A 6989-nucleotide genomic window follows, 5' to 3' on the forward strand; every position below is an offset into this window, starting at 1 on the left:
TGAGTCCCATGTGGTGGTCGAGGGGGTGGGGGGTTGGTTCTCAGCACACCCTCCTTTTCATCGACCCAATTGGCTTCAGGACTGGGAGAGCAGAAAAGGACCAGGGAAAGGATGAGGTTGGGGGCCAATTGCTGTCGCTGTTCTGCCGCTGCGGGCATCTTCTTGGAAAAAATCGAGATTTCTTTGAAGACCCCATGGGGGTCTTCTCATGCCTCTATAAAACATATATTCATACAAAAACCTGTACCCCCAAACTGGAAAGTATTCAAATGCCCTTCAGCTGGTGAACAGTTAAACAAACTCTACTTCCTTGATGGGTACTACTCGGCCACAGAGAGGAAGGGACAGCTCATTGGCACGTCCAACAATCTGTCTGAAGCTCCTGAAAATCCCGCAGCAGGCACAGAGTCAGTCCCGAAGGGTTCCGTCTGTCTGATTCTGTTTCTACAACATTCCTGAAATGGCACCATTACAGAAATGGAGGACAGATTAGTGGCTGTCAGAGATTAAGGAGGGGAGGGGCAGGAGGGAATTGGGTGTAGCTATAATTAGGGGCACAGGAGGAATCCTTGTGATAACGAAAGTGTTATATATCTTGACAGTACCAATGCCAACACCCGAGATATGCTGTTGTGCCCTACAGCTTTTACAAGGTGTTACCATGGGGGAAATGGGGGGGAGGGATCTCTCGGCACTCCTTCTTACAACTTCTTATAATCGTACGTTCACAGTGTAAGAATTGTATGTGAGCATACAACTATCTCAAAAGGAAGAGATTTAATTTTGAAAATCAGATTAGACACAACTGAAGAAAGAATTAATGAACCTGAAGATATGTTGAAAGAAAATACACAGAATGATGACCAGAGAGACAGAGGATGAAAAGTACTCAGTCACAGGAAATGTGTAACTGACAGGAAACTGTGGTTCCAAACGGAGGAGTGAAAGAATGAAGAGACAAAAGGCTGAGAAATTTTTACAGATGATTCAAGACATAAAGCCACAGATTCAAGAATCTTTGCTTCTGAACATTTGCATCACCCCAAGGCTCCCTCATGTTGCCCTTTTAGAGCTGCATCCACATCCTTCCTGCCCACCCCTCCCTAATCCCTGACAGTCACTGATCTGTCCTCCTTTTCTAGAACTCTGTCATTTCAAGAAGTTTATATGAATGGAATCGTACAGGATGTAACCTTTTGGCATTGAAGTCGGGCCGCGTCAAGCAAGTAGAGCCCCTTCAGGAAGCAAAAGGCAAAGGGAAGACCTTAAATCAGCTAGAAAAAGGGCAGACATGACCAAGCAATACCCCAGAAAAGTCCCCTCTGTAAAGTGACTCGGGAATCCAACTGCTTTCATCTTGTGTCTCCACAATATTCAACGCAGAGCTTCCCCATGGTCAATGCCACTAAAAGGGAAGTAAAGAGAGAAAAGAGGTACTCTTAGCACCTTGCCCCAGAAAGAGCGTTAAATATTGTCCTCCTAAAATCCCCAAATGAAAACATACTCTAAACACATTATGATCAAATCAATACGCTGTTGGCCTAAGACACACTGATCAGGCTGCAGAGATATATGTGAGGACGTATGATAACTTACTATAACAAAAGCAGTGTTTCAGTACAGTGGGGAATTGTTAACTAATACATAATTAGTATTATTGTTTCACTGATATTTACAAAGGATGCTGTCATGACTGGCTACCCATCCAGGAGAAAATAAAACTGAACCCCTATTTTAGCCGTAAGTGAAAATAAACTTTATAGTAAAGATCTAAATCAAACAACAAAAATTCAGCCAGAAGTTCTAAAAGGTTATATGAACACTTCAGTGTAGAGAAACGTTCTTAATCAAGACCAGACACCCAGGAGCTAGAGAAGAAATAGTAAAGATTTGGCGATATTACAACCAATTTTTGTATGACAGAAGATCATACAAATGTGAGCGAGAGATTTAAACTCGGCGAATACAAATGAGGCTTATGTTTAATTCACAGAGTGCGTGAGCACATCGACAGAAAAGGAAGAAACAACCCAACCTCTAGAAAAAGAAAAAGGAACTTCAAGAGGCAATTCACAGAATGAATCTCTATGATGACAAACACTTGGAAAGATTTCCAAATGCTCTGGTACGGAGGGGAACAAAGTAAAATAACAAGATACCAATTTACACCCATCAGACTGGCAAAACGGAAATCTAGAAATCCACCGTCTGCCGCTCTGTGAGGAAAGGGTGCTCCCAGGCCCTGCTCCTAGAAACGAGAATTATTATAACCTTTGTGGAAAGCAACCTGAAAATATCTATCACAATTGAAAATACATACAGCCTTCAACCCAGCATGGCTGGCGTGGAACGGACCCCCGTGTTGGCATGGAAACCATGATGCTGAGCAGCAGAGAACAGTTGAGCAAGCTGCGCTCTGGAAACAAGTGTGTGCCTGTGTGCACACACCTGCATTGATTATCAAACGTGTTAACGTAAAGGATGCGTGGCCGGAGGTTTACAAAGAATAGCAAAGTACGTAATACTCTTTGTTGTAAGTTTTATGTGGTCAGCTGACCCTCACGGAAGGTTTATTGTGACCAGTCAGCAGCCAAGTGTAGGGCCAGCGTGAACGCTCTTGGACAGTTCCATTGTTGTTGACGAGGGCGGGGACAGCGAAGCAAAGAAGGCGCGTGGAAACGCCACTCGTCCGCAGAGGCAGGAGAGTCCTCTTGGTTGGACTGGATCACAGGTTTTCAGTCCTGGGAGAGCCGTTCCTCAATTCTGTGCGCTCTTCGCAACGCCATCGCGGCCGGCGTGACGCGGTTTTAAGTCGCGATTTGCATGATTAATGCTAACGTTTCTGAAGTCTAGACAGCCAACAAAACACGGAACCGAGCCCTGATGTGTCACAGGTGCCAATTTCCACGGCGTGTACGCTTCTGCCACCACTTTTAAACTGCCCTGTGACATCTCCGCTCACAGACTTGGGGAGAGCCGTCCCATAGCGCGCCAGAGTATTTATTACCTCTGTTTTTAATGCATTTAATTATAAGTTCATAGAATTTAAATTTTTACTGGCTGCATTTAATACTGGCTCGCAAAATTAACAACAGGCTGTCACGAGCCCGGGCGCCCCGCCTCCAGCGCACCCCTGGGATGTCTGACTGATGTGGAAAGGCCACACTGTGGAAATTGAGGCAACTATTCAAAAGAAAGAACTGGAATGCTACAGGTGATTTGGAGGGACTGTCAAATCAGAAAAGCAAAGTATCGACAAGAGAATATAATATCGATCGTGTTTTTGTGACGTCAGCCCCCCCCAACAGAACCCCTCCGTGTGTCTATCTGTATTATCCACGACAGCGTGAGTGTTCAAAGCAATAAGGCAGCGTGATCTGGGCACCTAGGTTGCATGTGTGGGAAGGAGAAGCGGGAGCCAGGCAAAACAGGAAAGTGAACACAAGCACGCCAACGGAGCAAGCCGCGCCTGTGCTAACACGGCGCGCTGCTCGTGTATAAACACGTGCATGTGTGTCTTTGTGTCATCAACATGCACTTCAAAACCAGGTCCTCAGTTGGGCAGTTGTTGAGGTTATTTATGGTTGCAGAACAAACCACTCCAAAAGGTGGTAGCTCAAACCACCCGCCGCCATTTGCTATGACAGTGCTGTGGGGTGAGCGCGTGGTGCGCGCTGGGGCGCGGGGACGGCTGGGGGTTTCAGCAGGACCGGCCTCTTACGGCTGGTGGTGGCGCCGGCAACAAGCTGGGAGCTCAGTTCTCCCCCGTGGGCCTCTCCAGAGGGTATAAGAGGCACATTAAACGGACCTTAGAGACCCCTGGCAGGGCCTTGACTGGTATCTCAAGAGAAACATGGGAGCCTTTACCAGGCTGTGAGCAGAGGGGAATAACATGCTCTGGCTTAATGCTTTTAAAGGCTCCATAGACGGCTGGGCGGAGAGCAGAGGAGGGGCGAGGGGGGAGGTGGCTTGAACCCAGGGGAAAGCAGTGGGGTGGTGAGACCCGGTCCGGTGCTGGAGCCATTCCGGAGGTGGAGCCAGCAGAACTTCCTGACAGCTCCTGGGGTGAGGGTGAGAGGAAGACCCGAAGCACAGGTGAGTGCCAGGCCCCTGGCCCGGGCAAGTGAAGACGGGGCTGTCGCCAGACCGAGGTGGGGGGGCTCGGAGGTGGTCGGGAGTTCAGGGGTGGCCGTGCGGAGCCTCAGAGGAGGTGGCTCTGACACTCAGTGGGACGTCCCGGAGGTCGTCGGGAACCTGGCTGGAGGTCAGAACGGAGGCCCAGGCTGCAGGGGTAGCGCGGCCGTCCCCGGCTCTCAGTGGTGTGTACAGCCACCAGGTGGGACCACTAAGGGAGCGAGAGGGTCAGGTGAGGAGCCACAGTCCGAGGGCTGAGTTCCGGGACACACCGGCATGTTCAGGGCCACGGACAAGAAGAACCAGCGAGGGAGCAAGGCGGCGCCGGCAGCCGTGCGCGGGGGTCCTGGAGCCAGCGAGCAGAGGGCCGCCCCGGGACCCAGCTGACCCTCTGAAAGGTCGGGAAGCTGAGGTCTGGCCCACGACCACGGACTTCAGGGTGGGGCTCCGCGACTTCACTGAGAGCAGTTTCAGGGAATCCACGGGACAGAGAGCCTGCTTGGGGGACCGGGGAGGGGTCCCAAAAGAGGGGGAGGAGTTTTGCTCTTTCAAGGAGCTTTGATATCAAGGGGGAAAGGAGACAGAGCAGGCGGGCAGGAGAAGCGGGAGACGAAGACTTTTATGAAGAAGGGAGAATAGCTGGATGCCTGAGTGCCGATGCCAAGAGCTGGTGGCGGGGCAGTGGGCTGAGCACTATCCGGAGCCTGAGCCCGGACCGATGGGCGGGGCGGGGCCTGTGCCGATGGGCGGGGCCAGACACCGGTGGGCGGGGCCAGGCGCACAGGAGGGGCCAAAACAGACCAACAGACGTGCCCTGCCCCAAGCAGCCTTGGCCTTGATGGACCTTTCCACTCAGAGGGCACCGTACCCGTACCCACCTTTCCCTGGCTCTGCCCTGTACCCTCTAACTCCAAAAGGGGGGCTCGCCCCGGAACCGCGCAGAGGCTCAGCGCTCAGATGGGTCCTTGACCAGAGCAGCCTGCGTCCTTTGAAAAGAGCGTCGTGACTGCTGTCGGGCGCCCCCCTTTATATTAATTGCCTCTGAAAAAAACGAGTCGCTGGCAAATATTCAAGCCAAACCCCAGCGGGGGAAGCAGCAAGACGTGACTTCACGCGGAATCTGCAGCCCGAGCTGGCTCGGCTCCGTCAGGAATGTCTATTTGCGGCTCCCAGTCTAGTTTCTGAATGTGACGGTGAATAAATATCGGTCTTTCCTTCTGCAGCCTTTTCCATCGGGGTGGTTCAACCAAATAGATGTTGCCACCTCTTGTTTTCTAGAACTGTGGAGAGACTGGGGCCCAGAAAGGAGAAAGACATCACCCAGCATTTCACAGAAAGGTGGTGGCAGGACAGGGAGGGGAGCACTGGAAGGTCAAAGCCCCGTGGAGGGGAGCTGAGGTTGTCCTAAGCTTGCATTCTACCTCCTGCTTTTGTTCCTCCCATGCATCTGACAAGTGCTCATCCACCTACTGCTTGCATACCACTAATGATGGGGAGCTCACCACTAGTAAACAGGTCATTCCATTGTTATATGGTTTAGAAGGTTAGATCAGGATGAGAGTGATGGGGATGGGGGTGTTGGTGTTGGTGAGGGTGATGATGATGGTGATGATGGTGATAGCGGTATTGGCGACAGTGACAGTGGTGAGGATGATGATGGTGATGTCATCTAACAGTATTGAACTCAGTGTGCCCAGCAATGTCTCAAGCTCTTAGGTGCATTCTTTCTTGGCTTTTGTAATAATCCTACAAAGCGTAGATTCCCACTGCTTCCATTTGATCAAGAAGGAAACTGAGGCTCAGCAAGGCAAGTGACTGACCCAGGGTCACACAGCAAGTAGAGGATGCACACGGGATTCACGCCCCAGATTCACGCTCAAGCACTGCATCACACTGTGTTCTCCGCTGGGGCTGTGAGCGCCATCAGCACCGAGGCTGCACCTGAGCCACTTGCACATCCTCAGCTCCAAGCCTGGGACCTGCACACAGTGGGTGCTCAGGGAAGGTCTGTGAGGAATGGCTTGTGCACAAGGCTTTGTGGGGACGTAAGAACTCACCCATGTATCGACGCCTTTATAGGCAGGAAGCGTATCGATTGATTTGAACCGTTCGTAGATAAATGAATTCACACAATTGTTGGTCCCCAGGTCACTTGGCCGTCTCTCCATGGAAGAATCATTTCTGGGGCATCCCCACTATTCCCTTTCCCCGCAGCCAGGCCTCTCAGGATCTGCCACCCTTGCTCAGTCCAGGCCCCCAGGAGCCCAGATGTCCCCTGAGGCAAACCCACCTGTGGGTGGGGATGAGTTCTAAGGTGAACTTCCTTACGAGGAAGGGGGCGGTGGGGTCAGGGCAGGGACAGGGGAGGTGGCAACTTGGATCTGTTACCAGAGAGAGGGAGGGAGGAGCGCACTTTTCTCTAGGCAAGCTGTTCGCCTACCAGCTGACTTTGGTAAGAGAAAAGCTATTCGCCATGCCATCTGTTCCCAGAGTGGAGCCGGGGTGGGGCCGGGGGCTCCCCGCCGCTCAGGCAGCCAGACCCAGTTTCAGAATCTGAGACAGCTGCCCCCTGGACTATTTTGGGAAGAGGCACACCGCCTTCGAGGCATTTCCCGTCACTCCAAAGCTGTTTGCACACCCAGCCTGGGCCTGCCAGCTCCTTCCCAGGCCCTGGGCACCTTCCAGCTCAGGCCACTAGAAATATCCTGCTTCCAACTTCAGAGGCAACTTCAGCTGGAGTCAGATTTCTGGGGAAGGAGGAGGGAGACAGGGAGATCCAGGGTGGTGGACAGTGGCTGAACGGAGGAAAGGCCTTGTGGTCACCTCCTCAGTTCCCTTCATGGGAGCTACCCCCT

This window comes from Furipterus horrens, unplaced genomic scaffold (genome assembly GCF_987537825.1).
Source record: "Furipterus horrens unplaced genomic scaffold, mFurHor1.1.pri manual_scaffold_4, whole genome shotgun sequence".
Lineage (NCBI taxonomy): Eukaryota > Metazoa > Chordata > Mammalia > Chiroptera > Furipteridae > Furipterus > Furipterus horrens.